Source organism: Aphelocoma coerulescens, chromosome 1, assembly GCF_041296385.1.
Source record: "Aphelocoma coerulescens isolate FSJ_1873_10779 chromosome 1, UR_Acoe_1.0, whole genome shotgun sequence".
Lineage (NCBI taxonomy): Eukaryota > Metazoa > Chordata > Aves > Passeriformes > Corvidae > Aphelocoma > Aphelocoma coerulescens.
Genome location: NC_091013.1, coordinates 90,993,480 through 91,009,164, shown reverse-complemented (window position 1 = coordinate 91,009,164; position 15,685 = coordinate 90,993,480). Strand labels below are relative to the sequence as shown.

At 43.7% G+C, this 15,685-nt stretch overlaps 1 protein-coding gene across 20 annotated transcripts in view; it reads right to left on the bottom strand.

The window, feature by feature from the left end:
- Window positions 1-15,685, bottom strand: part of PAK1 (p21 (RAC1) activated kinase 1) — a 102,525-nt gene that overhangs the window by 48,158 nt on the left and 38,682 nt on the right. For 11 of the 20 annotated variants that reach the window (XM_069016693.1, XM_069016612.1, XM_069016597.1 and 8 more), the window contains one exon: window positions 222-300. The exons of 6 other annotated variants lie outside the window; for them this stretch is intronic. The gene's annotated coding sequence lies outside the window, so the exon portion shown is untranslated. Of the gene's footprint in view, window positions 1-221; window positions 301-6,990; window positions 7,073-11,080; window positions 11,167-15,685 lie in introns of those variants that run through there. 3 more of the 20 variants (XM_069016675.1, XM_069016658.1, XM_069016746.1) reach the window with 3 other exon arrangements.

The following is a 15,685-nucleotide window of genomic DNA, read 5'->3' as shown; positions in this document are numbered from 1 at the left end:
CTTCCCCTCTGCTCAAGGTTGGTGAGACAGATCTGGAGTGCTGGGACAAGTGCTTCCTTCCTCTGTACAACAGAGACAGGGACATACTGGTGCAAGTCTAGCAAAGGTCCACAAAGATGATTAAGGGACCAGAGTGTCTGGTATATGAGGAGAGGCTGAAGGAGCTGGGACTCTTCAGCCTGCAGAAGTTCAGAGGGGAACTTATCAATGTGCATAAATACCTGATGGAGGTGTAAAGAAGATGGAACCAGGCTCCTCTTGGTGGTATCCAGCAACAGGACAAGAGTCAATGGGCACAAACTGAAACACAGGAAATTCCATTTAAATGTAAGAACATACCCCACAACAAAACTCCACTTTTTTTCTGGATGGGGATGAGGGGAGATGGACACAAAATCACAGAACCCAGAAAAAACACAGATTGCTCAGAAAAATAATGGGAATTTTCATCCTTGGGCATGCTCAAAACCCTGCTGGATGTTCCCCTGAGCAAACTGTTTCAGTTGCCACTACTTTAGGTGGGGAACTGGACTAGACTATCCACAGAGGTTCCTGCCAACCTGCAATTCTGCAACTACAAGCCACACACACTGACAGGGAGGCTTCAGAAGAGAGATACACACATCATTCAAACTACTTGTCTGAAGCACATGTCTTTATTCCTCAGTATCCAAGGCCCTAGTTTGGCAATGAAGACAAATTTAAAGAGGTTGTGACAACCTTGAGCAGAAAATCAGCAGAAGAGCTGGGATCAGTATCACAACACCCTCATTATGTGGAGGACTGTGAAGTACAGTCCCAGTACTTGGGAGATGCCAGCTCTTGTGCCAGTTCTCACAGACCTCATTTGGGATCTTGGAGGCACAAGAGGGGGAGAAAATACTTCTTGTCTGCTCTGCCGTCCTCCCATCAGTCAGTCATCTCTTTAAAGAAAAGGCAATTCAGGTAGTTACAGAGCACACAGCATGAGAAGAATCCCTTCCAGGTGCTTCTGCAACTTCAGTTAGCACAAGAAACACATTCTCAGCAAGAAAAAAAAAAAGGAAAAAGAAAAGAAAAATAGAGCTGTGTATGCAATCCTGATGGGAAACTCAGAGGTAAAGGGGAACATAGAAGAATTTGAAAACCCTTCTTCCCCCTTGAAGTTCCAGAGATGGGACAGAAGAGCCCTCCTGAGCTTGAAATATGAATAGACAGCAACCACCTAAGGGGAAATGGAGAAGGAAAACAAAGCAGTGTGGGCTTCAGAGCCTCAGCTGCAGCTGAGCAAGTTCTTGGGGCGTCCTTGCATAATATTTTAGGCTGACACCAAGCTGGGTTCAGTCAGACTTTAGTGACGATGCTCCACTGAGGCAAAGGAAAGAAGCTCTTCAGCTGGAAAGACCTTCTGCCAGATAAGGTTTGCACAGCAACATTTTCTGAAGGGATTTGGGCCTTTTTCTTTTCTTACTGTTGGGATATTGTTTGATTTTCTTAAGTGTTGCCAACACAAACACAACATCTTCCCTCTTTCTTGCACAGAAAGAAGAAGCCAGAACAACAAATTATCTCAATTACTTGGTGACAGTCAGGAACTTCAGGTACCTACTTTCAGACAATTAACTTCTAAAATACATTTAATTCAATTTTGGTGGAAATCAATATACTGGCAAAAGTTGCAGGTGGAAATCAATATACTGGCAAAAGTTGCAGGCATTTCATAGAAACATTCTCCTAAAAAAAAAAGTCAGTTATCTGAGCAAACAGCATTTCAATAAATTTGTGCTGATACTTTGAAAGAATTTAAAGTTTTCATTTTAAAATTCATGGGATTATATTTCCTCCATTTATGAAAAGTAGGGTTTTCAGAACATCAGTACTTCCTCTACAGAATAAGTGTCTTCTTCATGCACTGCCTCTAAATCACCAGCTAATTTCTGTTTCTGGATCTCTGGCATTTCACCAGCACTAGCAAGAATCTAAAGAACAGTTACTGGAAATGTTTTTGGTTAACCAACTTCTTGTTCACGAATCTCAGCACACATACAAACTTTAGGAGCTGCAATCCTGCAGTTTGATCTCTAATACAAGGTACAGCATCAAGTCTCAGTCTCCTTGACTTTTAAAAGACAGAAAGGTCATCTGTGATAGCTGAGGGGTACTTGGCCTTAATGCCAGCAAGCCACCCACTGAAAACAGTGGGAGTTTAGCCCAAATTAGGATTTCAGGATTTATCCCTGTAACACCTCCCACACAGGACTACCTGACAGCTTCTGAAAACTGGCAAAATGTGAGGGACATGCCAACACCATCCCAGATGAGGTTTCCAAGGGTGTGTTTTGCAACAATTGAATTCAACCAACACCAGCCTGCATATGCACATATTCTTGCAGCTCCAAGGGGGTTTAGCATGCTGACTTCAAAAGCACAATGGCTAAAAACACCTCTGATACTGACTCAGTGCCAAACAAACCACACTTTTAAAGGAGAAAAAAAAAAAGCCAAGCCAAAACCACAAACCCAAAGCAGTTGCATCGAGGATATCACAACTTGTGCAATAATATCCCATCTTCAGATGCTTTTCTAGAACTTCTTTCCAGCACCCCCACCTAAATCCTCATCTTTTCCCACCCATTACCTCCAGAACTGCTCTAAAATAGCTACTGCCATCCCCAGCTCAACCTAGGACAAGGTGGATGGGTTTACAGCACGGAGGCACCGAGGTCTGAGAGGCCAATTTGTGCCCACACAGCGACTTCAAACCCAAATCTAATGGCATTGATGCTCAGGAAACCAGTTTACCACTGGCTGATGATCTTTCAAATCCCTGTCCCACTCTTAACTAAGCAAATATTGCCCAGGTAAGTATGTGCCAGAGCTGAGCATTTCCCCTGAGGGAAACCTGTCTATGAGCCCTGTTCAACCCAACCTGGCCTCGAGCCTGTGGGGAGCTGAGTAACAACCAGCCCACATATTCCAGGGGCCAAAGGCTTCGTACAGCATCGCTTCTCTGAATGGGGGACCTGGGTCCTGCCCAAACTGAAGTCACTGGCTTTACAGACAACAGCATAGGGTCTGTAGCATCTAGTTCTTGGAACAATCCTTTATTTGGATGCCTGGAGGCAGCAGGGGTTTGCACAAGACAGGGTCAACACCTATGGTGCAAGTCAGATTGTATCCCTGTAAATAATCAGTGCAGCAACTGAGATACAATAGGTAAGATGAGCAGCCTCTTTAGGTATCACAGCAGCTCCCTGACAACACCGATCAGAAAATAACCCAAACAAGTGATAGAAAAAAAGTTTAAAAGACAGTCAAGGACAGTGGGTATTTGAGAGACTGAATCATGACTTACTTTGGAGCAAGAGCACAGTTAAGCAGACACACAAGAGACAAGAAAGGTTCCACTCTAAAAGCAGCAATTAGTTATCAAATGACAGAAAACTTCCACAAGTTATTGGGTATGCTTGCATTTTCCCCTGAAACTAGTAATTTTTAAGAGGATCCAAATGCAGGACAAGGAAAGAAGCCTGACTCAAAGAAAAAAAAAAAAAAAACACACCAAACCAAATAGCAAAAAAAAAAAAAATCCCATAGCTGTCATGTTTATGACATACATTCTCTAGACAGGAAATCTTTGGAGCAGCAAAAGTGTCTCTGCCCTTCACTTCACAAACCCTTGATATCATAATCACATTTTTAAAATATTGCCTTCTTGAACGATGCAGATTAAAAGGCGTAAGTAATTCCCTGACATGCTATCAAAAACCACACACCAGCACGGAACAGCATTTTATCGCATGCAAGGCCATTAAACTCTTACTTACAGTGCAATAAATAGTATATCCACACAGATACCACTGTCACTGCTGAGCAGAAAACCTAGGGAATTCCTCATCCCTGGCCCCTGGGGTTTGAGTGAGAGAAGTTGAATTGCTCCTGCTTGAAGCAGGGTTTTGTCTTGCAGAAACACTGCAGTATCTCAGCTACCACAGCAACTGTCCCATAATTATCAGGCACACTTTACGGTCAGTGAGACAAAAGGGACCTTTCACTTCAAAAGTAATTTTTAAGGCAAAAACAGAGGAAAGCTTTTCAAATGATGCCTGTGAAAGGACAAGGAGAAGAGATTGTGTATTTATATGGGTCAGTAAAGCATTCAGGAAACAACTGTGGCAGGGGATGGTCATGGGAGACCAGGGCTCATTTGCCACACCAGAAGTGGGTTTATTTCCACAGAGCTAAGGCACTTGTCAACCACTCAGACAGAGCCCCAAACAAGAACGCAGCCTGACAAGACAGAACAAGACACCCAGCTGGCTCCACAGTCAAGACAAAAACTTGCTTCTCTGAAGCTTTTATATTTTCCCTTCCTCTTCCAGAGTTAAAATTGGAATGGTATCAGTTCCTTTCCCAAATGGAAAGCCCTCTGAGAGCAAACCAGATTTTGAAGCTTTCCAGCAACTACACAGATCAGGCTGCCAGAGCTTGCTGCTTACGTGTCTGTGTTCAGGGCATCCGCAGGGTAGTCTTGGGATCAGAGCAGAGCTACAGCTGGATGCTCTCCAGACGTATTTTAGGAGAACAGAATCAAATTGCCACACAAATATAATTGCCAAGTTTTCGTCTACTGTTTCAGCAATTTGCTTGACACGTTTAATTTCAGAGGAGAGAGTGGTAGAGTAATATCTTGGTTTTATTAATATGTCTAAATTCCCTAACACAGCATTCATCTCTTTGGTATGGTGCAGAATTCTTCCAAGTTCTGCTTTTGATAACAAAAAGCATTATAAATTCTTCATGCTGCCTGGAAAAAATACTTGGATAGACTGAGGTTAGGGTAGTCAGTGAGAAAGGTGCAAAGCAATATCCTTAAATTACCTATTCCCCTCAAAATCTACAAATCCAGAGCAGAGAATTCTGATCCTCTGCTTTCTCTTCAGAAGTCCATTCAGAAAGCCAACCTTCAAGACACCTGTATGAGAAGTGTTGGTCACTTCTTTACCTGATGCTTTCAATTCTTGTGGCCCACACAGACCTAACTCATCTGGGAAAAAAAGATTTCTCTGCCTTCTACCCCACAGTGTTTAAGAGAGTTCAAATTCTGGACCCTTTTGAAAAGGCTGTCTGAGATCAGTATGCTTCTGTGCTCCCAACACCAACTCATCATCCATCCAGCTCTTGCCCATTGCACCTCTCCATTTCCAAGCTTACAGACATCTCACAGCATCCCAGAGAATACACTGAGATCATCTGAATGTATCAATATGCATTTGGATCATCTGTTAAACCCACGAGGCATCAACTGCCAGAAGATCCATAAAGAGTGGAGAGTCTATGACTTCTTCACCATTTCTTGTTAAAAATATTTCAGTCCCAATTCCCATAGAACCAGAATGTCACCTAAAGAGGACTGTTTGCCTTCAGAGCTACATGAGAATTCAGGTTTTCAAGTAAAACTGAGCTATCAAAAAATCAAGTTGCTTATACATCTAGTTTCCATCACAGAGCAGATAGTACAATATTATTTGTTAGACTCTGCACATATGAACGGTGCTTTTCCAAGATTTCACAACAAGGAAGTGAATAAAGTTTTAATCTAGAAAGTGACAAGAGGATTAAAGAGATTACAGACCTCTAAACGAATTACAAGAGCCATGTCATTCTGTAACACTGTTCACAAGAATTGAGCTCTACCTTCAGAAGCCTGTCATTTGGATTATTAGTTTTTAAACATGAAAGGGCTGTATCCCAACACTGACTTTCAAGCCTAAAAGCGTTTTGATCTGAAGATGGCTGACCATAGCAAAAACATCAAGCTAAAGAGTGTAGGAAGTGACTTCAGACCTTTTGAGCAGGTATATGATTTCAAGCACCAGTTTGATGATTAGGTTGAGCATCCACAGGCATAGGAAGCACCAACTCTAAGTCAAAGGAAGGACAAGTCGCAGCTAACAGCCACATAGAGGCAACAAAAATCCATTTTTTTCTCTCCAGCTCTCTGAAGTTCTCTTCTTTCTTGAATCCTTGGAGAAGGACATTTTTCTGCTCTATTCCACTTTCCATGGAATTCCATGTAAGTAGAAATTCCACCTTTCCCGTTACTTTTTGGCACAGGAAAACAGTTACTTTTCTTCACACGGGAAGATAGATTTTAAAGAGAGCTTGAGCTTGTAAAAACTGTACCATCCTACTCCACAAGTGAGACAAAGTGCTCCAAAGTCATATTCTGTGTAATAACAGAAATTAAGATTTTACCAGTTTCCTCAGAGCTCTGCAGAGCCTATGAAAAATCATTTAAGTTTTCAAGTCACAAATACCACTGACCCCATCAGCCTCACACACTCAAGAGTGGTTTTATGAAGAGTGGGTCACACTTCTGCAGGCAATCTCCAAGCCCTGAGCAAGAACAGCGCTGGCCAGAGCTGTGACAATGCTGAAGTGACAGACAGCACTTGAGCACAATCTGGCCAACAGTTACTGCTTACAGACGCCATGAGAACTCCACTAGAGATATTAGAGGAAATATTTTTGCAGAAGTCCACTCGCAGGTACAAAGGCGGAGAAAGAAATGGCACAAAGCTCTCAAGCACGACTTTGCTTGCTCTTGTAGGATTGACAGAAACCCACAGCAGCACAGACTTCAGCCTAAGCATGAGCCACTCATGAACACTGTGGTCTTTCAGTACCCAAATATTGCCTACAAGAATCTGGAGGGGATCCATTTACAAGGGCATGTAGTGATAAGACAAGAGGAAAAGGCTTCAAACTGACAGAAGGCAGGTTTAGATTTGATATGAGGAAGAAATTTTCTACTGTGAGAGTGGTGAGGCACTGGTACAGGTTGCCCAGAGAGGCTGTGGATGCCCTATCCCTGGGAGTGTTCAAGGGCAGGTTGGATGGGGCTTTGAGCAACCTGATCTAGTGGAAGATGTCCCTGCCCATGGCAGGGGGTTGGAATGAGATGATCTTTAAGGTCCCTTCCCACCCAAGCCATTCTAGGATACATACCCTGGCTCCAGGCAGCTTGACATGGTTAAGCCATGACACTGTCCATGCTCCAAAAACACCTCCAACAGCAGTGAAGACTGAGCTACAGAGATGAGCACAAAGCCAGGTGACAAAAATTTCAACACGATAACACAGTTTCAACAGACATTCAAGCACAGCCCCAGTTTCCTCTAAAAATGAAAGGCTTCAGTGAGATAACTCAAGCAATTAAATCTACACAAAAGCCTTGAGTCACTTGCTGGGTCACGATCCATCTGATTCCAAGAATCTGTATGCAGGCTGCTTACCCAGAAATTAACCTACTGCCTCAGAAAGTGTTACTTAATTTAGAAGAGTGATTAATTACAGCACCTGCTGCTAGCCTCCCAGCCCCATACGCCAGCTTCTCCAAAATTAATGCTAAGTCTTCTAAAATTATTTACATAAGTAATTAAGGAAAGAACTAAAAAAACAGTGCTAAATGTAAAACATAACGATCAGCTGGGTTATCAGCAGCAATCGAAACTGTAATTTCCAAAGTAAATAGTGTGAGTTAAGGCAGTTTGAGCTGAAGTTGCAGTCAGCTCTTGTGACAGACTCCCTTCCTAGCCAGGAATAAACAGCAAACACTGCACAGGAGACACACACCAAATTGTGTATGTGCATGACAAAATCAGCTCAGAAGCAGCCCCACACAGCACGAGAACCTTTGCAAAAGAGGTGTCCTGGCTTTAAAGCCACATTACCTGTAGGCTTTAAATGTACAGCTAAACCCACAACCTTGTCATGCAAGCAAAGAGCCTCTAGCAGTAGCCAAGGACTGAGGTCAGCAGGCAATGGAGAGAGGAAAAGAAAGGAAGAAAGGAGGACCAAGGAACAGGCTTCATTCTCAAGCCTTAGCCCTTCTCTTGAAGTTTCTGTCCATAGCTACAGACAGAAATTCAAAATAAGCACACAGGCCTTAATGGGAATGCCAAGGGAGACAGCACAGGCCACTGCAAGGCCATGCTCAGTTTGATCAATCACGGCAACTGGCAGAAGGGCCCATAGACTGGAGGAAAGCAAATGTCAATCCTGATGTTCCAGAAGACCCAGGGAACCACAGGCAGGCCTACAGGAACCTCATGAAGTTCAACAAGGAGAAACACAAAGTGCTGCACTCAGGGGAGAACAGCCACAGGCACCTACATATGCTGGCGGTAGGTGGAAAACACTCTGGCAGAAAAGGACCTGGGGGTCCTGGTGGTCACCAAGTTGAGCGTGAGCCAGCAGTGGGTCCTTGCAGCCAAGAAGGCAAATGGTATCCTGGGCTGCATGAGGCCAAGTATTGCCACCAGGTTCAAGGCAGATGATCCTTCCCTGCTCCTCAGCACTGGTACGGCCACACGTGGAATGCTGGGTACAATTCTGGGCTTTCCTGTATGAGAGACACACAGACCAGAGAGTCCAGCAAAGGGCCACAAAGATGCTGAGGGGAGCATCTCTTCAATGATGAAAGGTTGACAGAGCTGGGAATGTTCAGCTGAGAGAAGAGCAGGCTCAGGGAGTCTCATCCATGTCTATAAATCCCTGTGGGGAGGGTGCAAAGCAGATGGAGCCAGGCTCTTGTCAATGATGCCCAGTGCCAGGGCCAGAGGCCATGGGCACAAACTGAAACACAGAGGGCCCCTCTGAACACCAGGAAACACTTTTTTACTGTGAGCGTGACCAAGCACTGACACAGGCTGGCCAGAAAGGTGGTGGAGTCTCCATCCTTGGAGATATTCAAATGCTGTCTAGGCACTGTCCTGGGCAACTACCTGTGGGTGGCCTTGCTTGATTACAGCAGGTTGGGCCAGATGACCTCTGGAGTTCCCTTCCAACCTCGAGTTTGAGATTCTGTGAAGAAATGTACCTAAAGGTGTACAGGCATCAAGAAGAGCCCTTCCAAGAGCCAATGCAAACCTTAACCTTAATTTAAACTACTGAATGCATATTTTTATTCTTGAAAAACAATGCTTGTTTTATGCTTGAAAAACAATGACATTTCAGTAATAGTAGCTGAGATGCTCCATGCTTCCTCCCAGGAGAAGGGGTTCAGAATTAAACACGTAACTCTTCACCACACAGGTCTGTTTCAGAGAAGAGTCAGCCCACTTGCTTGTGTGCAGACAAACTGGAAGCAATTCACATTTGGGGGCTTATTTCTGTTCCTAATCAAGAGAGAGGTTATTTGCAAAAATTCAGCTGGGATCTTACAACCCACTTCATGCACTCAGAAGGACTTTTTCAGCAGCTTGAAAACATCCAACAGTCTGTGCCTGCTTCCTCCCCTGACCCATATATATCAAAGTCTAAAAGCCACAAGCGGCCTATACAGAAAAGTTTGCCTTTTAGGAGATGGAACAAAGAACATAACATTCCTGTCTGAGTGCAACAAAAACAGTTTGAACAAGATTTCAAAAGGTCACAGTCATTGCAGCCTCCCAGAACTAGAGGCACCCAGTTGCAATTCAAGCTACGCAGCTCATCTCTTTCAAGCCCAAAAGCTTGGCTAAGTTTGCAGGTCTTTTGGGGACACTAAGCAAAGTACCGGAGTGCCTCAGCTCCAGACACTGGCTGTCTCAGAAGCCAAAGCAAGCAAAGTAAAACTCAAAGTACTGAGGCTTAGGAGAGCTGTGTGGGCAAAATCTGACTTCGCCCATTGCTTTGCAGCTGTGTAGCAGGACCAGAAAGCATCACACTTCATATTATTCCTTAGGGTGTTCTTATTTCTTTGCTTATGGTTTATGTATTGAAGTATCTTCTAATCTGTACGGCTTTCCAAAAGAACCCTCTATCTGCTGTTTCACTGTACAATGAATTAACAAAGGTTTGATATAAATAACTAGTCTGAAATTATTTTGAAAGGAAAAATGCACAAGAGTTTCTGCAGAAAAGGACACAACTCCCCCTTCCCCCACCCCCTTGACCAACTCTGCCTATACAAGACTCTCATACAATTTCTGGACATTTTTCTAAATTTTAGGCACTGCACAGAAAACCATTCATGCATAAAACACTACTCAGTGATAAAATGTTACTAATGTGGGTGAAAGAACGACTTCTGCCAAGTAATACAGAATACCTGAAAGTGGACAGGAGCGTCTACCACCCTTCTAATAAACTGAGGACATGTCTGAAGTGAGTTGAGAAAGGTTACACAAGTTTACAACAGAGAAGAAACACATCTTTCAGGCTTCTGTCCTGTTCTGGTTCTGCACCTGCAACTCTCCAACTCCCTGCTAATTTTGCAAGCAACTCTGGAGCAAGGCATGGAGTGGGGATCTGCTGCTGGAACAGGCTGCCAGGCAGAAGCTGCTGGGGCTGGTACCACACTCAGAATGGAAACAGCTCAGAGAGCAGGAGGAACTGGCAGCAGCTTGCCATCCTTATCCATCTTCTGTGCATCTTTCCTGATCAGAGACACTGGCACTGCTCACTCTCTTTTGCCTTTCCACTTGTGCAAGCCTCACAGATTTGCTCCTGGTTTAAACTATCAAGTGATTACAACACTTTACCCTACTCCCTATAGGGCACAGGTTGCATAAAGCAGAGATTTTGATCACTGCTCCTGGCACAGCTCATAGTGTTCTTGTTCCAACCACCTATGCCAGGAATGGGATGTTCATGTCACAAAATCACAGAATCATTAAGGTTGGGAAAGACCTTTAAGATCATCACATCCAACCATCAACCCAGCACCATCGCCATGTTCACCATTAAACCATGTCCTCAAGTGCCATATCCACACATGTTCTGAACACTTCCATGGATGGTGACTCCACCACTTTGTTAGGCAGTCTGTTTCAATGATTTACAATATTCATTTGACAAAAAAGTTCCTAACATCTAATCTAAACCTCCCTGGCATATCTTGGGGCCATCTCCTCTTGTTCTGTTAAGTACTTTTTCTCTGGAAAAACCTTTCACCATCAGATATTTCTCTACAGCTTCTGCACTCTGAGGTGCTTAAAGCCCTCAGTACATCCCCTCAGACTGACACTGATCTTGTTCCCCACTTCCCTCACCTCGCACCAGGATGAATCTGTTGACCTCCACTCAAAGCACATGCTCCAGCCTATGAACTCACCCCAAATCAAAGCACATCCAAGTTGTGACATGACCATCACATTCCTTTCTCTCTAAAGTGCACTCATTTATGTTGCTCTGCTGAACAGCTGAGGGACATCTATTCCCACAGGCTTTTCTGAGCCCCACCTCCTTGCTCATCTGTTTCCTCCTTCCCCAGGAGACGGGGGCCCACCTGGGGCTGCCCACCCCAGCATTACCAGTTACTTCCCATCAATTTTAACTCCTAAACACTTTTCAGATCAATGCATGAACTGCCACTTCAATAAAACATTAAGAGCTGAGCATCAGAACCCTCCTTTGATTCATGTAAGATTCTGATAAGAGAAGCCAAATTTCTAGAGACAGCTCTTGGGGCAGAAGCAGAACTAGAACAAAACCAACATTGTCCTCATGCAGTGGCATCATGCCAAACCTCTCTAGGCTTTTGGCATCAGAAAAAAATGCCAGCCATCACTACATTCAGCAGGAATCAAAAGTTCTCAGTTGTGCAGTCTATCACCAGTTCAGCTTCTTCAACTACATCGAGGTTCTGATAACAGGAGTGAAGTTATTCCCAGTATGAGAGACTTTCTGAAAGGGATGCTTGCTTCAGTCACCACAAACAAGGTGCTAACGACAAGCCAGGTTTGAGTCATAAACTTCATTAGCCTCTTTACAGAGTTTGTGGTTTGTTTTTCATATTTCTCTTTGTGCACAGTGAAAGAGGTTTTCTTTTATTTGTATTCCCCACTTCCAGTACAATTTCAGCAACAGCTGTGTTTTAATACCTTTATCACTTCTTTTTTCTTAACAGGAAAACAAGCAAAAGGCCACACATCCCCTGGATTTTCCCTCCTTAGTGGTACAGAAATATTCTATTCATCTGCTCCGTGTCCCTTTCAGGTTTTACAACTTAAAACAAATTTTAGCCAACAGCATTTGTTTGTGACTTCCAGTGCCATTTGTTTTCTTTCTCAAAGATTCAGAGAACCACCTTGACCTAATCCCCTTAGTACTGCTATTAAATTAGCATACTCAGCTGTCTGGTGGGGACCACATTTTGATCACAACAGGCACCCCTGTTCCAAGGAGATGGGTGAACCAAGTGTTGCAATACAATGCCCTGGCAAATGGGCACAGTGGCAGAAGTTGTCTGAGCCAGCATCAGGACATGGCTGAAAGGACTTGGAAGCAGATTCACACCCCATTTGGTCACTCCCACTAGAGGGACAACAACCTCAGGCAGAGCTGCAACAGCCACCCCAGTATCTGCCCAGAACCACAAATTAGTGGTGCAAAATACAGCTGCGAGGAGGCAGTGCCTCTGCATTGGTTCAATTCCTCTGGCTGTCAACCAGCTTGGAGTCAGTCCCACAGGTAGAGAAAACTCTAAGAGATTGGAATCAGGCCTCCCATCGGTGAGGCAACCGATTTCACTGGCCTTTTCATCAATCCCTCAGGGCTGTTTTCACTCTCTCATGAGAATCTGGGATATAGTTATGTAAAACAGATTCCTCATCCTTAATTAAAATAAAGTTCACATGCACACCCTGCTGAAGGCAGCATTAAAAAAAATTACTTCTATGAGGAATAAGTCACTTATAATTAAAAAAAAAATCTCATTGTGCACATAAGGGAGTGTCAAACACTTGCCAGCCACCTGGATAATTGCTTCCTATGAAAAACTGCAGAGGAGAGCCCTGGGGAAAGGAAGGGTCATGCAGAGAGTCTTGCAAAGGCAAGAGTCTTGCAAAGTACAAGTGGGATTTACCCTGCACAGGTGAGTGCCTGAAAGCCTGTCACCAAATTCTACCTATTCTGAGGCTACAGTCACCAATTCTCCACTGCACTAGTATGTTCCTTCACCTGTTTTAAAATCAAAGCCCATGGTGTTTAACCTAAAGTTCCCTGGCTGTAAAAGCATGAGAGCTGATGGTTCATATTAGCTTTACCTGCTGACTTTATGATTTAAACCTGTGTTCCTTCCCTTCTTCCCATATGGAATAGTCTCAACTACTTCAGCTTCTTCTCAGAAGGTAGCCCATTTCTTTGCCCTTTCAGCTGCCTTTCTGCAATGACACTGTACTCTGCAAGAGATGTGGAGACCAGAACTGTACATCACCCACAAGATATGGGTGCATCAAGCATTTATACCAAAGCCAAATGGTGTCGTTCATCACTTTCTCCATGAGGATGGTGGCTTTTTTGGTTGCTGCTGCAGTGATACTTCCCTCTCCATCGTAAAATGTGAAATTGTCCCTAATTTTTTACTTCCTATTATTCTTGTAGCCTTCAAACCATAAAAAAGCCTTTCCTCCAAACTTACAGGAACTTAAGATGTGGACAGAAGTTTTCTGAAAATCCAAAGATATTATATCCACTTTAACCCTTTCTTACTGACACCCCACAGAACTTAATGGGGTGGGGCAGGAGGATTTTCATTTTCAGAAGCCAAACTGACTTTCCCAGCAGTTAGCGTTTCTCTATATATTCAGAGATCCTTTCCATTCCTGGTAGCATGACTCTCTGTTGTGCTGTTCCCAGGATCCCCTCTAGAGCCCTTTTTATAGTTGGGAATCACACTGGCAGCTCCCCAGTCCTCTGGCACCGTGGCTGTCTGTAGTGATAAATTATACAGCTTGGCCAGCAGTTCTGCAGTTTCACATTCAAGCTCCTCAGGACTCTGGAATGGCATCCAGCTCTGGGGACTTATTAACATTTATCTGTTTGGTCTAATTTTTCCTTTTGTAATTATCTCAAATTAGTTTATCGATCTATGGGCTACAAGAAGTGCACTTGACACAGGAACATCCCCAACACCTCCAGCAGTTAAGACTTGATATTCTCTGCTAATGCTTTATCATCTTCAAGTAGCTTTTATACACCTTTGACATCAAGCACTCCCCAGGATACCCAAAACTTATTGGATTATATCCTCACATACATAATGTTTAGGTCCTAGTGGCTATAGTAAGTGATGTCCTAATATCTCAGGAGAGCAGTCCCAAGACAGACTGTTTTATCTACCTGCTGTCCCCCTCCTACGAACCTGTGCCCTGGAGCAGCTGTCACCCTGCTTTTCTCCCCTGGTGAAAGTTTCAGATACCACAAGAGATCAGTGAGATTAACTGTGTCACCATGGCAGCCAGCTGTAAGGCAGAGTGGAGATCCAAGCACTCACAATCCAAGTTTGGGACAGGAGCTATCGAGGCCTAAAGTGGAGTTTTCTAAAGCTCCTGTCCAGGAAGGCCAGCACAAATGGAAAGCAGCCTTTGTGTGATGTGATGACATTTATAGATGCCAGCCAATCTGAGGTGCAAACAGCTGCAGATTTTAGTGGTTTACCCTGACTGAAGTACTAAAGCAGGTACCTTTCTTGCTGCCACAAAAAGTGTTTCTGTTCCTCACCAGCGCGTCCCTGTAACACTCACAAGGTTCAATGAAATTGGTCCTTTTGGATGAGGCTGTGTGTGAAGCTACCTGCCTGCACAGGCACTTGCAGAGTAGAGACTCAGACAGTTTCCTTCTTCCACACCCTCCATTCCTTGGCATTTATACCTTTCAGAAGCCCATAGCAGTCCTGCCCTCCTACTTATTTTATAAAAACTACACAAGTATATAGCTTTTATCTTCCTCTTGCGTCAATCCCTCCAACCCCAAAGTCACTTCTGTTGCTTTCCTTCAACTTCCTTCTGTTTATCTACTAGAAAGTAACAAAGATCAAAGGCACCATTACATCACAATAAAAAAATCCCCCCGCCCTTCACACTGATTAGCAACATCAGACTCAATTTTCAGAAAGATATTTAAGAGTTTTTTTAAATACTTTGCCAGTTTAGGTGCCAAATCCCAACAGTTTCCGAGGGAATCAAGCGCCCACGCGCTTTCTGGATTCCCACTAGATGCCTACCCACATCTTTTAGTACGTAACCACATGAAACACTACTTTTGATCTCAAGGTTAGGCTCTCAAGTGCTGCTAAGACAGTCCCTGAATGTTCCCACTGAAACACACAGGCTACAGAAAGAGTTATGTCTCCTGGTTAGGGAGAAGAAAAAGAAAAAAAGGAAAATAAAAAGAGGAAGGGGGAAAAAAGAAGAGTAAAAGAAAAAAAAGGGAAAGAAAAAACCCTCCACAACTTTTGATTTTTGTTCTTTCATGCCAGGCAGATCTTACCAAATACCTGCTGCACAGTTCCTGCCAGATGAAAGCTTTGTTTTCATCTTGGCTAGGAATTCTGAGGCACAGATGTTGCTGAAGTCTTTCTGTACATATTGCAGGGTATTCAGACATAAAATTACATTATGCTATATCAGAAATGTGTTTTCCTACTCCTCCTGTGCCTGCTGCTTCTCTGTTTGCCCTTTACACCTATATGACAGAACTAGGCATATTATTCTCCAGCATAGTTGTGTTTTATGCTCACCATGAGCCTTTACTGGCAGTGTTTAGGTGGAAGGTGACAAGGCATCACAGCACCTCCATGAAAAAGCCATCAAACATTTGTACAACTCCTACACTATAGCACTTTGGCTATGAAGTGGAGGACTGCAAGGTAGAAGAGGAACAGCAAAACAGTAGGATTATTTAATTTTGAATGACTGGCAGCAGCATTAGCAACATA